Source organism: Agelaius phoeniceus, chromosome Z, assembly GCF_051311805.1.
Source record: "Agelaius phoeniceus isolate bAgePho1 chromosome Z, bAgePho1.hap1, whole genome shotgun sequence".
Classification (NCBI taxonomy): domain Eukaryota; kingdom Metazoa; phylum Chordata; class Aves; order Passeriformes; family Icteridae; genus Agelaius; species Agelaius phoeniceus.
The window spans coordinates 26306725-26324610 of record NC_135303.1 but is presented as its reverse complement, the minus strand read 5'-3'; the positions used below and the strand labels follow the sequence as shown (position 1 = coordinate 26324610).

The following is a 17886-nucleotide window of genomic DNA, read 5'->3' as shown; positions in this document are numbered from 1 at the left end:
TAAAACAATTCTATTACTCAGATAACTCAAAAGAAACTCAAATCCCTATGTCTGGCTAGTCTTTGACTTCTAGACCATCTTCTATTACTACTAAACCAAAATTAATTCTAACACCTGAAGAAACTCTGATCAGGCAAGAAACAGAACCATATATTCATATGCTGAATTAGAAGGGACCCATCAGAATCACAAGTCTAAGTCCTGGCCCCGCAAAGGACACCCCAAGAGTCACGCCATGTGCCTGGCACCATTGCCCAAACACTTCTGTCAGGCTCGATGCTGTGACCACTTCCCTGGGGAGCCTGTTCCACCAGGGCAGAGCAGAGCAGGACAACCCCTTCCCTTGCCTGGCTGTGCTTGATGCCCTCCAGGGCACAGGTGGCCCTTGCAATCTGCAACAGGTCCAGAGCTGTTGCCGCCGCTTGGGGCGTGGCGTCCCAGGTCGAGGACGGTTCTGTGGCAGCACCTCTGCCACATGGGCCAAGCACATGCGTACACCAAAGTGGTGGACAGTAACTGGCATTTATTAATGGTTAGGCAGGGTCTTTTATAACAGGGGGTAACAATCAGTAACAGTAAAAGGGGAGGGGTTCTGCGTGACCTCGCGATATCTCGAGACCTCGCGATATTTCCCCACATTTCCCCCCCCTTTCATGACCAGTTAAAAACATAAAGCAAAACTGACAAGTAGGAAACGTGTAACTGGCAAAATGCAATTAACTTGAACACCATAACACAACTGCAATAAACGTGTAACTGCAAATGTTTAACAAACGAAAAGCTAACTATCTCTAACTGTTTTTTTCTAAAAAAAACCAACACAAACTTGTTTAAAATGTAAGGCGATCATTCATGGGGCTGACTGAACCCTGTCTTTGAAAATCTTTGTAGGATCTCCTCAGTTTTTTTTGGTTGGCTGGTTGGTTGGTTTTTTTGTTTTGTTTTGTTTTTTGTTGTTGTTGTTGTTGTGGTTGTTTTTTTTGTTGACCTCCTAGGACCGAATTATTCTCCCAGAGTCTGCGACCTGTTTGATCTTAAACTAGAGAGGATTTGGAGAGTCCATGTCCAGACTTATGTTCCCTCCAAATCGCCCTTTGATCCTTTGACGCAGGGAAGAACTCTGGGTTACTTGGCATTCCATCCAAGTAGAGCCAGAACCCGGCCAGAGCTCGAACTCTACTTGATGGATACCTCTTAACATTTTTGCTGAGCTGTTTTTCCCCCCCAGTCCTTCTCTGTGCCAGCCGCTCCTTTAGTTGGTCACTGAGTTCTTTCACAACCCCGGTATGGTCTGCCATCGGGCTGCTTGATGATTCGTCGCAGCCTTTAGGAAGCCGGGTATACAGGCCATGGGGGTGTCTGAGGATTCAGTCCTGCAAAACAAACTTTACAAATTTCATTAGTTTTTTGCCCTGAAGGTCCGGTTTTATCGACTTAAGTGGGCACTTTTTGATCTTACTATTTTTCTTGACGGCTGCGTACCCTCGCCCTGTGAGTACCAGTCTCCAACCCTGTTCCCATTCCCCTAGTTCATTTTTAATTATGACCTGTGGGCCTTCCTCAAGTGCTCGGGTGGCCCAGTGTCACAATGTTAAGGTGTTTTTCTGGCCAGAAGAACATAAAATTCTGTATAGTTTGCTAAACAGTAGGCTGCTGCAGCAATTTATGAAGGAAGGTACTCCAGAAGAGGATCAGCCTGAAGGAGACTCGGCTCTCCAAGATACCTTGCAAAGTTCTCTGTCCTCATACAGATTCCACGTCTCTGAATATACTGAAGGAGGAACTGGCTGACGGTTGGGGCTGTTAGGTCAAAACCCAGCACTTTGAGAAGCAAGTGTTCCGTTCTTAGCAGCTGCTTCTTTGTGTAGGTATCATCTGTTATATAGACAAATTCATCCACATCTGGTGGGTAGATCTCTTCATACTTCACAGCCAGAAGAATTGCTGCTGTTGCCACAAGCTGTAACTTCCCTCTGAGAGCAGACATGCAGGAAAGAAACCTCTCCAGGAAGTTCACTGCCAACTACAAAGTCTCTGTCCGAAGTTATACTCTTCCCCTACTTCCTCCAGCCAGTCTACCAGGATAGCACGCATTCCTGTTGTGATATCTGGCTGCTTCTTCATGTAGTAGGGCTTGGGCCTAAATCTTACTTCTGCCTCTCGGAGGTACTGATGAATGTCTTCTGCATACTCTCCAGCCAGAGTTACAACATCTTCCACTACCATAGGAGAGCCTGAACTCAGATCCAGCCGCCGATGGATACTGGATGTCATTGCACTGGTATCCAGTTCACAGTGGCTTAATTCCAGCTCTTCAGACACTTGGCAGCTGAATCACCTATGTAGATAGCAAAACCTTGCTTTGATGCAGCACTGATGATGCAGTTGGGCACTTCATCTTTTCTACATGAAGTGATGGTGTTTTCAAAGCCAGAAAAGCAATTGATAACAGCAGCACCCTGGCCGCCGGGCCGCTGCTGCTGCTGCCGTTCTCCGTCAGCACCCCCAGCATGGCCCAGCCGCTGCTGCTGCAGAGGGCGGCAGGGAGGACTCCCGCTGCCCTGCATGGCCCTTCTCCCCGGTGCGATGCATCGCCCCGACGTCGGTACCGCGCTGCCCAGCTCTGCTCGCCACCAGCCCACAGAAGGGTCCGGCCGCCCTGCGCCACCCAGGCAGCCCGCCGGACCTGCACAGGCGCAGCCGCTGGAGGCAGCAGCTGTTGGCTGCGGCCAGTTGGGAGCCCAGTGGCTCAACCCCCAACGTGCCGCCCTGCCGGCCCCACCAGCCACCATAGTGACATCCCCCCTCTGGGGCTCGTCACCCTGCGGCGCGTAAGGCTGAGGCACCGCCCAGGCTCCCTCAGACTCCAAGTCAATGGCGGCGCCCCCGGCCTCCCCGCTAACGGCGGGGCTTCGCACCTCTGAACCAACGGCCACGCTCTGCGCCTCTGAGTTAATGGCGACGTTCCGCGCCTCCTCAAGCAGCCCATCCCAAAATGACCGCTTTTTCCCCGTAGATGGGTTGCCTGGGCTCAGGAGCTGCGAAGAGCGCTCCCGTGGCTGTGAATCTCCACACTCAGCGGACCCACGATCGTCCGCACCCTGCCGGGGCTCCTCCCACAAGCAGTCCTGGGTGGCCTTCCACTTTCCCCGCTCCCGCTGGACTGGCTGAGCCTTTTTCAGAGCCCACATGACCCTGCCCCATGATTTTAGACTCCGCCCTGAGCCTGAGGACATAGTTCCTCCGCTAGGGCCCCAGTACAACCATCCCATACTTCCAGGCGGAAGATATCCTCCGGATGCCTGATTACCCCAGCATGCAGGAGCCCCGACACCGCGAGGACAAAATCTCCCGGCTCACAATCTGTGCCCCAATCTCTGTGAATTTTAAAAATGACCTTAGCAAGGGGCTCCATCCTCTCCACCGCTGGCTATCGATGTGAGACTTCCTCCTTCACCAGGTCCTGGCGCAAGACTTCCTCCTTCGCCGAATCGCGACACGAGAGCTCCTCTTCCGCCGGCTGCAACACAAGCCTTCCTCCTTTGCCAATTTTCTGGCGTGAAACTTCCTCCTTCACCGCCCCAGCGTGAGCCTTCCTCCTTTGTTGGTCCTAGGGCGAGCCTTCCTCCTTTGCCACTCCTGGCGCGAGCCCTCCTCCTTCGCCAAATGTCAGCGGGAGACCCTCCCCTCTTGCCGGTCCTCTGGGAGCATCCTCCCCGCCGGAGACAGTCCTGCTGCTCCGGCCACCGTCCACTCGCCCAGGCGATTCCCACTTCCCGGACTGTTCCCAGGTTTTGGCACCACTTGTTGCCGCCGCTTGGGGCGTGGCGTCCCAGGTCGAGGATGGTTCTGTGGCAGCACCTCTGCCACATGGGCCAAGCACATGCATACACCAAAGTGGTGGACAGTAACTGGCATTTATTAATGGTTAGGCAGGGTCTTTTATAACAGGGGGTAACGGTCAGTTAATGGTAAAAGGGGAGGGGTTCTGCGTGACCTCACGATATCTCGAGACCTCGCGATATTTCCCCACACAGACCTACATGTACATTGTTGGTCTGACACACACAATTGCTTTGGCAACTGCCAAATTCAGTTTGTGTTCTTTTCAGAGGATAAAGTCAATATATTTTCCCAAACCCCATCAGCAGTTTTATAAAAACTGAATAGTGTTATTTACTTTTATGGTCTCATCTTCCAAACTGGTCTGGAACTAACCAGCAAGAATATTGCGTGGAGAACAAAAATGGAAAATAGATACATTAAAAAAAAGGCGATGGTTCCAAGTGGATTGATTTACCCCCCTGCCTGCAAAACCAATCAAACTGCAGTTCTGTGACAGCACATCAAAAACTCAGCAATCACTGAGTCATATCTTGAGATGCCATCTGACATAACCATATAAATGTGCCTGTTCCTGAAGTATTAGTGATAACGATTACATTTCTGATATGTGTATTTATCCATGGCTACTTAGTCTGATTTGAGTGTCTTGATATTTTTACTGCTGGCAGTTTTCCCAAGCTCTCATCTGCCTCTTCACCTTCTCAGGACAAGCTGGTTAGTTATACCCAGTCCTGCCAAACCAAGAACAGATTGCCTGCTGCCTCTTTCTTCACTTAAGATACTTCCAGTGCTCTCTACACACTATCCCTTCTTCAGCTTAAACAATCTCCAGTTAATTGTGGGGATTCCTCCTTCACTCAGTCTGTCCTTTAGAGACTTCCACGACCCTCCTTCAAACTTTCATCAGCTCTCTCCAGCACAGCATGCCAAACCAGATACATCACCTGAGCCCACACTGAGCACTTTGCACCTCTCCTAAGGTTATATTCCTCTTCTCAGTTCAGCATCTCCCTTTAGTACCAATACTTCACAGCCAACACAACTTGCATTAGTTGCAATCCCCATAGAGGTTTTGGCAGACCTGTTACTTATCCAGCTGCTCCCTCCCCACAATTCCATGCACCTTGCTTTGGCACCTCCTGAGGGGCACCTCCCCTCCTCTCTGAATATTCACTGTAGTTTTCTTTTCTTCCTACACCCTGGTGGATCCCCTTCAAGACTGCTGCCTCTCCACTCCAGTTTTCAAACCTCTGATGAAAATCTTGAGTACTACTGTCAAAATCCTGAAAATACCACCTTGATGCAGGTTTCCACTTCAATAATGAGATTCCTCTCTGTGGATTGTATACTATGTTTTACAGCTGAGATTACAATGAATCTCAAAGGAAGTGCAACATGAAATCCACCCAGACTCTCCCCACTGCCACTCAAACTAAAAAAAATTAAATATATTTAGACCAGGAGCTTATCAGGAAACCTTCTAAAAAGTGAAGCAAAATATTAAATTTAAAATTTAAAAAAAATTATCACCAAAAAAAAAAGCTGACTCAACTCATAGTAAGAGGATACCTTTGCATCTCACCTTTATCAGCAGAAAAAAACCTGAAAACATGTAAAAAAAAATCATCAAAATAAATCATAGCCTTTGAACAATTCTCCCTCAGGAAGTGAAATTAAAAATGTAGAAGTCAACAGAATAATAAAATCATATATTGATAAAATAAAACACTATATTCAAAATCCTCTAAAAAATGAAACTAGAGTAACTCACTACAATTAGATTAATTCTGCCGTCTTTAATCTGCTTTTAATGGAAATCTCTTTAGTAACTCATGACAAAGAATACTTTGTCTGTCAATCATCGGTCAATTCAGACAATAAAATCCAAGAGAGAAAACAAAATACGAAACAGAACTGAAAATGCCAACTCTTTCCACTAAGATGTGCTAATACATCAATTTTGACGCCCTAAATTCTACTTTATCTCAGGGAAAAGAGAGATTCTACTAAATTCTACTTTATCTCAGGGAAAAGGTTACAGACAAAATCAATCTACTGTCTTGAAAATTTATTTCTAACAGATGAGTTTTCCTCTCTGTAACCCATTATTTTCAATTATTTGCCACTATAGCAGCAGTCACACATTACTGAGAGTGATAGCAAGGATTCAAAATTATTTCAAATATTTAGTGAAAAATGTAAGAAAACAGAAAGAAAAAAAAGAAGAAGGTTTTTTCTTTTCAAAAAAACCAGGTCTGATTATCACAAAGTTCTGCATTTCTTCTGAAGTAACTGAAACTACTCTCTTGAGGAGCTCATTTACTTGTAAAAACATTGTTGGGGCAAATAAAAATACTACTCTTAGCTGCATGACCTTTTTATGAAAGGTGACTACAACTGCAAAATGACATGTACTGAAACTAAAAACAGTCCCATAAGGATTCTAATAATCTCCTTCAGTAATATTTGATTCAATTAATCATAATTTAAGTTTCAGAAAAAGAAAAAAAGGAAGTAAAAAAGCAAAATAAAGTAATCATGGTCTGACATTTAGCTTATGGAGAATTATAAAGAAATAGTTTTTAACATCAAAACATTTAAATTCTGGTTTTAGAAACATAATTGGAATTCTGTACTTCATATAGCACCAATTCTTTAAAGATCTATGGAGAATGTAAACACCAAATCATCAAAGCCATAAGCAAGAATGAATTTATGAAGCACAAACAATAAAATTATTATCTGTTCATAAGCAGTTTTGTGCAGAGCCAATTATATATGTGAAGTATACATAATGTTTTTATTGAAGTTGATTCCACTATAAAAAAGCGCTGGCACAGTTAAATCTTCATTAAAGATTTAAGATATTCTGTCCCTGATTTTCACTTACTGTTCACCACAAAGAAAACAAAGAGCCACTCAAGCTTGTAAGATTACTACCTATAAATAACATTACACTGGAAAAAACCACCCTGTGATTAAAGAGGCTGGAAGGTAGGCTGTTTTGCTAATCCACAAATAATAGTTTTAAGTGATTAAACATTTGTTTATTTCTCACACTTAACTTTTTTAGTCACTGGCCAATTTTTAATTTATTTTTTAAGAGTCTCAAAGATAACGGAATTTCTTAAAGCTTCAGAAGGAATCCCAGCAGGTGAAGGGGGAGGTCCAGCAGCAGCTGGCAGGCCAATCCACACATGGCATAACCAGGCCCATAGCTCAGCAGGTCTTTGGTGCGACCCTATCCTCACCCTCTTCTCCTTCGTGACCAACTTCCTGGCTTTCTAGAGAGATGTCTAGTAAGGATATGGGGAGTGGACAAGAAAGCAACAGACCAGTATAAGAACAGTAGAATTATGAATTCTTATGAATCTTACAAAAATCAGGCTCCTTGTGTCTTTGTGTAATTTCTTGTGAGTGTTCTGCAAAGCATCAGAGGAATCACAGATCCATGGCTGTATTTAGTGCATCACACAGATCCTCAATGCCAGCCTCCCTTCATTTCACCAGTCCTGGCTTTGGATCAGACCAATCTCTCAGATCCTCTCATGGAAGTTCTTCCCCATAGCAGCACTTTTCTGCCTATACTGTGCTAGCCACCCTTGTGTCAAGTTTCATAACTTCATTTTCACTCATCTCCAAACATAAACTAACTGTATTGTGAAAGTGAGTAGTCCAGACAGCCTACTGCTTTGAATTATTTAAGATACTGAAAAAGATTTAAATTTTTAAACACTTGGGGCTGACACAGTTCTATACCAGCGTGGCAGGGATCAGAAGGTGCCCCACCTTCTCTTGTCAGGTGCCGATGCCAGGGCAAAGGAGGAGGCAGGCAACATGGTTACAGGTCATACATGGGAAGATATTTGGTTTGCCTGTCGAAACATTTTCAACTGCAGGTCCATTTTATGAGATTCTATACAAATTTCTAAGTATCACACTACCCAAAAGTTCAGCTCCTTCCCTGTGTACAGCATCCATTTACTTAATAATCACTTCTTAATTAATGATCTTCCTGTTTGGCTTTACTCCAGAAGTGATTTCTTCTAAATTTTGCAACCTGCCTATAGAATTTTTCTGAGTTCTGACAAGACTATAAAGTAGTGGCAAGCTATAACAGAAAACAAAAGATACAGCATAGGAGGAACTGAACAAGAGCACAACTCAAGTACAGAAATGCAGCAGTGTCACTTCACTGAAAGACCATTTTCCCATTCACCTATTACCTCCCAGGAGAAGCTAAAAAGATAGCTAGAAAATAAGGCTGAATACTGCCTCTTTCGTCCCAAAAGAACACACAGGATTTCAATACTAGCTTTTGTATTAACCCATATATTCTGTCCCAGATGAACAAACCCCTGATGAATTCTGCACAAGGTAGTGTGGTGTCATGATTCTTATTAATGCCAAAAATACGGATGAAATTGTGTAGAAACTTAGAAGTAAACAAACAAAATTGTAATTAAAAGCTTTTGAAAGTTTCTGCATAATCTAAAAAAATACATCCGTATTGTTAAAGACAGAAAATTTAAAACACCTCAGTCATTTACATGGAAACTATTATGACTATTGTTTCAGGAAATTTTTTCAATCTATCTACATTCCCACAAATATGATCTGGATAAGAAGGACTTTTTTTTTTAAATTCCCTCAAATTTTATAAGCCTGAGGCAAGCCTAATGTTCTCCACATTAGAGGAGAACAACTTTTAACTGCTCAGTGTAAAAAAATACCTTATTAACAGAAAAATTGCCTTTAAACAGCTGCCCAGAGTCCAAATTTATGAGCTTCTACAGTTTTGGAGGAATTCTGTTTGTGGTGGGTTTTGTTTGGTTGGCTCAACAAAAATTTGAAAAAATCATACATCAACCAAGCCATTCTGGTAGGACAGTGCATGCATAAGAAGAGTATGGTCTACATGTAGCTCACAAAGGGGAGGAAGAATGTTATTTACACAGATTTCTTTTTTGAGAGCAACATAAAAAACAAAAGCAACAAAACAAGCAGAAAAAAGAACAACAAAAGAGCAGAAATGTGGAACTTGTGTGGCAAAATATCTTTCAAATAGAATACGGGCACGTTCTCCCAAGGTCCACAATGCCCCTGTGCCACCTCAGCTCAGTTTCTAAGTAAGACTTTGACAGTATAAGTAACAAGCATATAAATTACACAGCAAGGAGGAACCTCCAGTTTATTCTAAATAAAAGTAAATCATCAAAATTGAATACAGTTTTGTGCTAATGGCAGGATTAGAGCAAAGCTACAGAGATTTAAATCAGATGCCTCTGAATTGTTTTCTCCTCATTAAAAACATTGCTTCTAGATTCCTGGAGAAGGCAAAAATCACTATTTGGGACTTGGATAGCTCTGCTAGAAGCAAAACAGTGAGACTTGAAAAGTTAAAAAATCTTTAAGACTCTTAGACATTTTTACTTCCTACTTTTTCAAATATCTGAAGATTTGCAATCCTGGGATCCCCAGGGAAAAAACCTCATTTAGGTAAGATATGGCTAAGCTCAGAAAATATGCTGTTGATAATACCTTTCACTCCCACTAATTTCCACCTCAGAGATTTTGTATGTTGAGGCTCAAAAGCATAGCCTCAGCTATTATCCAGGGTTTCCACAATGCCATGCTCAGCTAGCCTATTCATAGCTTGGAAAAGGCTTTACAGAGCTTTACTACAAGCTATTCAAGAGCAAGCAGTTAGTGAAAATGTAAACAGAAGCATGCAATGTAATAACTACTCTCAAAATAAACTAAGTGCTACTTTAAATTAAAAAGGTCATCTCCCACACAAAGAGGATTATCAATTCATTACTTTTCTCCTTACTCTGTCAACACTGAAGCAGCAATGTCACATCCACTGCTTTTTATTGCTGCTTTACACAGAAAGAAAACAAAGAAAATGTATTTTTCAGGTATTTGTACTATTTTTCAAATAATACACATTCAAGTTAAACCTCTGCACAAGCTTTAGTGAGCCTTACCAGAAGTCATGGAAGACTGTGAAATCCCTTAATAATAAGCTCCAGGCATCAGGCAGAAGTTGTTTAATTACACGTTCTGTATTTATTGAAAAGAAAAAGCTAACGTTATTAGTATGCTGGTTGAAGTCACAAACTCTGCACAACCATTTCACCACTCTCTCAATGACTTCTGATCTAGGTTACATATGCAGCAACATCATCAACAACTTACTATCAAACTTAGAACCAAACCCAGAAGCTGAGAGCTCCTGGCAGATTTTCTGGTGCCTTCAAACGCCCCACACAGCACAGCAGAAGCAGAGCAGTCACAAATTGCAGCTGGCAGGCAGGTCACCAGGACAGCAGGTAACTTGGCTGTTTCAACAGGCTTCGCATCAGAAATCAGAGCTGCAGCATGTCTTTTGGGGCACCCCACCAGAGCCAGCAACCCACACAGGGACACAGCTATGGGGACCACACAAACTTCAGCATGCTACTTCACCATTATTCCAATTCTAAAAATCTAGAAAGGGCTGTCAAGTAAATGGATTTCATACAGATTTCAAAAGCGGGAAGAAGATCATAAAAATATAAAACTAATCAGTAACTGCTGTATACATTTTGTAAAAGGTGCTTTATTGAAAACTGTAGTTTTTCAGCTCTCACTCAACACCCTCTGTTGGAAAAGCTAAGGGGTAAGGAAGGAAGAAACAAAATGTACAACCTCTTACACTGCTCAATACTTGCAAGCAAAATACATCCAAGGAATCAAGTAATTCAGTGACATGCCATACAGTGATTTCCTCAATTCTGAGTAGCACTGAACCCACAACACCAGTTTCATACAACTGCAGTCACACCATGTGCAGTCAAAACTGCAGCACTCACTCAATGGAGACAGCCTTGATGCCTGATTATTGCCTTTTGGTCTGCTGCAAGTTGTGGTCCTGCAACAGGCAGCACTGCCTGCTCTGTATGCTGAAGGTATTACAGTGATGGGTAACATGGAAAATGAAAGTCAGGATGATTACAGCAATACAGAAATCATGTTAGTAATTCTTCTACTACTAACAAATATTTCTACAACGTCAGATTTTAACAGCATAGGAAGACAGATTTGGAGAGGAGCAACAGTAAGAATCCTCTGGTTACAGGGGCACTGCTTGAACCTCCTATGGGGAAGAAAAGAGAAATGTTCTAAAATAGCTCAAGGCATATTGCAACCAAAATATCTATTTCACCTTTTCATAAAAACATTTTCCATACAAACACACAGCACCTTCTTTCAATAGGTAGCTGTGGCAGTCAAAGATACTTCAGTTAGAAATGACATCCTCCCTGGAAAGAAAATCGAAGAATCAGGAGCTAAAAGTTTTGTTACACTATTTAAACTCCCAAATCCCATAAAGAATTTTCCAAACCTATTCCCTGGAAGCATTTCTGCTAATTCATCACTACTATTACAGTTACTCACAACATTTACAATTATTTTTTCCCAACACTTTTAACCCTGAAACATCAATCTCTGTTTTACCACTTTCAAATAAACTGACTAACCCTCTTCCCATGTTGGCCATTATTTCATTGAGAGTGTTTGCCTAATTTTTACTATTTTTGTCTAAACTCCTTTATACCCAGCATTTGATTACACTCCCTCTGCCACTCACTGTGAATCCATCTGGTCCTTACATATGAAAGCTGATTTTTTTACAGGTTTTACTTCCCCTGTATTTTTGAAGGAGGAAAGGCAAGTGGCACAAATTGTGGTAGTAATGTGTGAAATTACATCAAAGATAGATCCATTGGTACAGGGGATCCTTGCTAAAAACATCCCTATCAGCTGTAGAGGAATATAAAAATCGCTACAAAGCATAACCATATGCAATTACACTACAATCACCTGATTTTGCTTTGTAAGACCAAACAGATAAGGTACATTCCCATACTCTTATTATATTTTACTCTAACTTGAAAGATCATCCCAAAAATGTTGACAAGTGAAAGAGTCATGGAATGCTGCTTCAAGGACAAAAATAAAGTTCAAAATAATTTACCACATCATCAAATTGTTGTCCTCACTAAAAACACATCAGAAAACTACATCTAGAGACAAATAAAAGAAGAAAAGAAAAGCTGCTTAAATAAGTTTCAAGGATAAATTCATCCTGGATTGTAAAACCAAAACTATGTGAAAATCCCTCTGAAAGAGGTTGTTCAAGCTGAGGGTTGCTCCCTACAGTATTGCTGAAGCCCTTGCACCACTGAGTATTCACTCCTCTGAACATGTATCTTCTCTCACTCCCTGGGAGATTATTTCACAGTCTGGTAGACATCAGTGTTGAGATTTTTTTTTTCCAATGCTTAGTTCTTTCTCTATCTCACCATATCATTCCCAGTTAAATCCTCCTCAGCATACATAGCTTTGATTCAGACTGTTTCTACCAGGGTTTTTTATGGTTACAAGGTAAGATTATTCCTCTTTACTAACAAAAAGGAGGTAACATTTTGTTCCTCAAATTATTAAGCATCATTCCTGCCCTGTGAACATCTTTGTGTTACTTGTACAAGACAAGCAACCCCAGCTGTAAAATGCACAAAACTTAGGCAGAGTTCAAAAGTTTTTAAGTGCATTTAAAGCAAAGAGCTTCAATATCAAGACATGCTTCAACACTAGAAACTTGCTATCAAGATTATCATTACTCTTAAATCAGTTCTTGTACTCCTTGTTCACTCTCTTCAAACAGGTAGAATATTTTGCAGAATGAAACCTTTTCTTCACACAAGAGACATTAAAAGCTTTGGACTTTCGTCATGCCTCAAATGTAAAGAACTGAAGGAAAAAAACCCCCACCTTTTTAAATTTAGAAACAAAATGCCATTTTCACAGGGTAGACTACCCAATTTCTGCCCAAAATTAATGTAGCTCTTTCTTTGACAGGGTAAGGTTTACCGGTAAAATAGAGAAAGAATACAGGAATGCATTTGTTCCTAATAAATTGAATAAACCAGCCAAACCCTCATCTAAAGCAGTGTAGAATCACAGCAGCAACAACAGCCTAACTTCATTTGCTGATCAGACACTACAGAAGTGCCATGCACTTGACATGCAGACATGAACAAGAGAAACTGTCCATGCCAGGCACAATGAGGTCCTCTGTTCTTGTAATTCACTAAGCACCTTAATCAGCAAGGCAGAAGAAAACCAAATGCCATCTTATTCATGTACACAGAGATAGCATCCCAACAATATATTTAGTATTAATCAAAAGAAGGAAATATAAAACTGAGAAAAACTTCTTACTTTGACCATAAATTCACAAGGCCACAGCAAAAGGAAAGACTTTCCCTGAGTCTGATATATCAGAGCTATGCATAATGGTCACCACCCACTACCAAGTATTACATAACAAAGATTTATTTAGATGCTCTAGGCCAGTGGCTCCAAACTGCGGAGCTGTTTCCATGTTCAGAATAGTCAAGCATCTGTCAATTTTTATACTCTAACATACTGCCACTAACCCTGTCATGACTGTCCAATAATTTTCAACAGCTAAAGGTGGTGTTTTTTTCTGAAAAATATGCTTTTAGTTTAAATGCAATTCTCTCCCCAAACCTCCAACAGAGGTTCACCAGATCCTTTGCAAAGGCTTTTTTCTAACCTTGATCCCTTGTATATAAAAATCCATCCATATATTATATCATTGTTTTTTCTTGGAAAATACACCACATGTACTGTGAAATCATGAACAGGGCTACATTTGGAGCCAGAAGAATTAATCTCCTCCGGACAAAGAAGAACAAACAGAAGACATTACGTTACTTACAAACCAGATACAAATAGGAGAGAAGAGAAAAAGAAGGATTACTAAATCTCTACCACAAACAATTCAAAGGCATGTAAAATACAAAGTACCTACAGCAAAACTATTCATGTAAACAAAACACACCAGATGCAAAATACAGTATGTACATGAGATTATGTTCCACTTGTCACAAGCACCACGGAAATGGAGCTGAATGGTGACGATATTATACCTTAGAAGGAGGAATGCAATTTTTACATTCTACAATTAGGAACAGGAAAATACAATTATAACTAGCATAGAAGAAAGTTTCCTCTGAGGTACCTGGGTCTGAGACTGAAGAATCTGTGATCATAAAGATAATACTGGAAACAAAAAAGGAAGGCATTGCTACCACCCTGAGTCCCCAGGTTGAAATTTCCAACAATACCGCAGCCATTTCATAAAACATGTACCAAAATTGATGTAGTTTCACTCCATGTTTGTTTCTGACACTTAAATGCCTCCTCACAACCAAAAGTGTCAAAAATCTCATCAGTTCCCAGTGTCAGTGCTCTCATTTGGTAGGCTATAACTATCAGCAAGAGCAGACTTGGGAGCCACTACAACAGCATTCACAAACTACTGCCTGTGAGGAAAGCCTGTCACAGCTGATGAGCAACAGAACAAAAGCCTAGACTTCCAATGTTTTAGTCTCTCCTTAGCAGAAAATAGCTTCCAGACTTATACGCTGGAAGCTTAATATGTTGGCCTGTACATCATCTCTTTCAGCAGGACTGCAGCCAGAAGATTTGCTCTTTGGATAATGAAAGCATGTCAGAGACCTTTTGGGAGATTCCTTCCTCTTAGTTAGAAAAAGTTCCTATTTCATGAATGTTGTTTTAAAACAGCTGTGGTCATTGGTTCTTCAAGTGTCTTCAAAATATTCATTTAACAAACAAGTGTTCAAGAATAAACAGACTTCAGAAATCACAGCAGTCTGAATATGTAATTCAGGCACAACAGCAGGTGCTTTTTACATTGTATGCTAAGTCCTTGTTATGTATTTGGCATTGCCTTGGTTACGGCAAGTAACAACACACCAACAGGCTGTGTCATCAAAATACACCAGATGGATGCTCCACTTACACAAATCTCTTCCCTTCCCCACTCCTCTCCTCCAAATAGGATGCAACTTTTAAGAGCAGGGATAGGCATCAACATGGAAAACTTATGTTGATAATCACTTCCCTGCCAAAGTGTAATCACTGTACCAATAACTTCAGTCAAAAATAATGCTAAAATTTGGACTTGATAACAAAAGCCACAGTGTTTGCAAGGCTTCGTGAAGTTTGACCAGGTGAACATGAACTACACACAACTGAAAGTCTCAGTCAAATCTCTTTTTTTTTTCCTAAATAACCTGCTTCTGTGGCCAGCCTTCAAGCTCCCTGCATACTGCCAGAGAAGGTGACTGATTTTTTTTGCACTTTCAACATCCTAATTTGTCTTCCTAGAGGGGAAAAAAAAATCAACTAGACTCCTCTGTTTCCCACATTTTCCCCACTATGAACTCACATATGCTACTGACTGATGTCCAAGCAGATCAGACAGAAGAACAGGGCAAGGCCTCTTCCTCATCAGGTGGCACCAGTGGAAAACAGAAGGGTTTTCCATGAGGCTGCAGAACACTTCACACTGAGCAACTTTTCTCTGTAACCACAGCCCTCCTTCCTAAAACCCCCAGTATTACAGGCTATTCAAACTAAATGCAAATAATTATAGGTAACTCAAAGCACAACGCCTCACATTTCAAAGATGTGATGGCTTTGCACTGGCAACCATGTCTTCCCATGTGAGCATGAATGGCCACAGGTGGCAGGTGAAGACCAGTGAAACCTGCCTGAAGGGTTGAGTTTTATCTGGACTGCACACATTGCTCCGTACCTCACTACATCTGAAAAGTTAACACAGACAAGGAGGCCACCGAGGTTTGTACACTACTACACTTGTGTGAGATACTACAATTGTGTGAGATATTGCAAAAAGAAATGAAGTCATGGGATTCCTGTCATACACTGGAGAGAGGGAGTCTTCAACAAGCAGAGTAAATAAAGTGACTATAGATTTGCACATGATTGGAGGAGGTTAGTCTTTAAGGTAGGAGGTATGTGCCTGATTTTTTGATACACTGAGCATATTAACACAGACACAGAATATTACAAAAACAGAAGAAGAGCAGGGCTTTTTGTGTATTATCCTTCAGTCTCTACATTTCATATGATTACTAAAATTTCAGATTGATTTTGGAATTATTTTGACTGAAAAATATATGATATTCTTCCTTCCATCACAAGAAACTCTGAATTAATCAGATCATATGACTATCCCATCCTGTGAATCCCTTCCTTGTAATTTCACCCTCTGGTTTTCAGGCGTAAAATACCTAAAAAAGTATACATAACCCTTAGTGTTTCAAATGGCCAATGGCCCTAAAATTACTGGTTTACACACCGCTATTTGAAAACACAAGGGTCTTGGGCAAGCAGCTAAAACCCTTTCTTTCACATACAAATAAAGTTCTATTTCTCAATGCAAAAAAGGAACTCTTACCTTACTGTTGTTCATGCTATTCTGCTATCCATATTATACCTGGTGTACATATATGAACTTGCACTACAGTGCCTGAGGATGCCACTGCTTACAAGATCATAACACAGATTTAATGCTGAAGATCAAAATTGAGTCGTGACCTGTCCAGGCTTCAACAGTTACATACTAGAAGGAAAAAAAAAATATTTGAACCTCTAGTCATTATCTTCATGGAAAAAGTGGCTGAAGAAAATGTATGTTCAATAAAATATGAATTTACACACCAGAAATGTGATATATAAAAATTGCCTTTGCTCCATGCACAAAAAGGTTGTTCACTCCACTTTTAATTCCTAGAGAATCACCAAAAGTCAATCAAGTTTTGAAGTATGGACCTTTCTACTTTTCTGAAAATCTACTGTATGAATGTTAACTATATACAAGCTGCAATTGTGCTTCTAGTATTTAGTTTTCAAACAACTATATTTCCATGCTGACATTCAGCTTAAACTCCTTCTACTTGCTATTAGGAGGCAATTTATCCTGAAGGGGGTCTGACAGGGAACCAGATCTCCTTTGTCCTTGGTCAATGATGGCTAACAATGAGACACCAGTGACACAGGCACTGTCATACCCAGAGCAATGGAAGACATCAGCTGATGCTCCATGTCACCTGGATAACCAATACAACCCAAAGAGTTATCCAATATATTACTAAGAATACTTTATATTTAAAAAAAAAATTACACACATGCACACATCCTAAGCAATATATTCTTCTCTCCTCTTTCCAGCTTACTTACTTGGCCTTCTTTGACACAAAAAAATTTTGCTTAAGAAGCTGGGTTATTTTGACTTCAAATCCAGAAATAACCAAGTCTGTAGCTAACAAGAAATACTAGGATTGTTGTTTTTTTTTTAATAGTGTAGTTTGATTTTAATCCAAAATATGTTTGAAATATTGTTGATCAAAGCATTAAGTCTGTGTTACTCTTAAATATAAATGTTTCATGTAGCTTTTAAATTTGCATTCAAAAGCAGCTTAACCTAAGCTGAATTAAAGACATGCAGTGGTTACAGTTTACTAAGGTAAAGAAATAGAAAGATATGTAAGGATCTGTTAAGCCCACACTCAACTTTAACTGCAACTAGAATCAGTATGGGCCAAAGGGTGTCACACTGAAAATACAACACATTAGAACTGCCTGACTTGGACACAACTTTGAACTGGGGCTAGGCAGTCAGACTAACCATCAGGAAGCTGATGCTGAAGCTAATGCAGAGTCAATATTATGAACTATAGCGCTGTCCCCTTGGGCTAATGCCCATCTCCCTGCCAAGAAGGCATCAAGCTCAAACATCTCCTTCCCATGCACCTTGCAGCTTGGTCCCACAAGAGGAAGATTTTGAGGACTTTGGGATTTTCTCATTGTTATGAAATAAAATTAGGATGCCAAAATCTGAATGATGCTGTGGCAATCTCATAAGTGGATTACATTAATCATTTATCAGCAAGGAATGATAATTGTTAAGCAAAAGCAGAACCCTGAGTTCATCCTTATTTATCACTCTGAGACAAAAGGTGAATACAGAACAGCTGTGAATACCAGAAATACACACCAAGGGGAAAGGGTATGTAAAATGTCCACTAAAAATGCAATGGAATTACAAAGCTAAAGGTTGGTTTTGCACTGATG

The 17886-nt window shown here is 40.9% G+C and overlaps 1 protein-coding gene and 1 pseudogene across 2 annotated transcripts in view; both read right to left on the bottom strand.

The window, feature by feature from the left end:
* APBA1 (amyloid beta precursor protein binding family A member 1) overlaps positions 1-17886 on the bottom strand; it is an 86728-nt gene that overhangs the window by 61960 nt on the left and 6882 nt on the right. The window lies entirely within an intron of this gene.
* LOC129133200 (cyclin-A1 pseudogene) lies at positions 1592-2592 on the bottom strand (annotated as a pseudogene).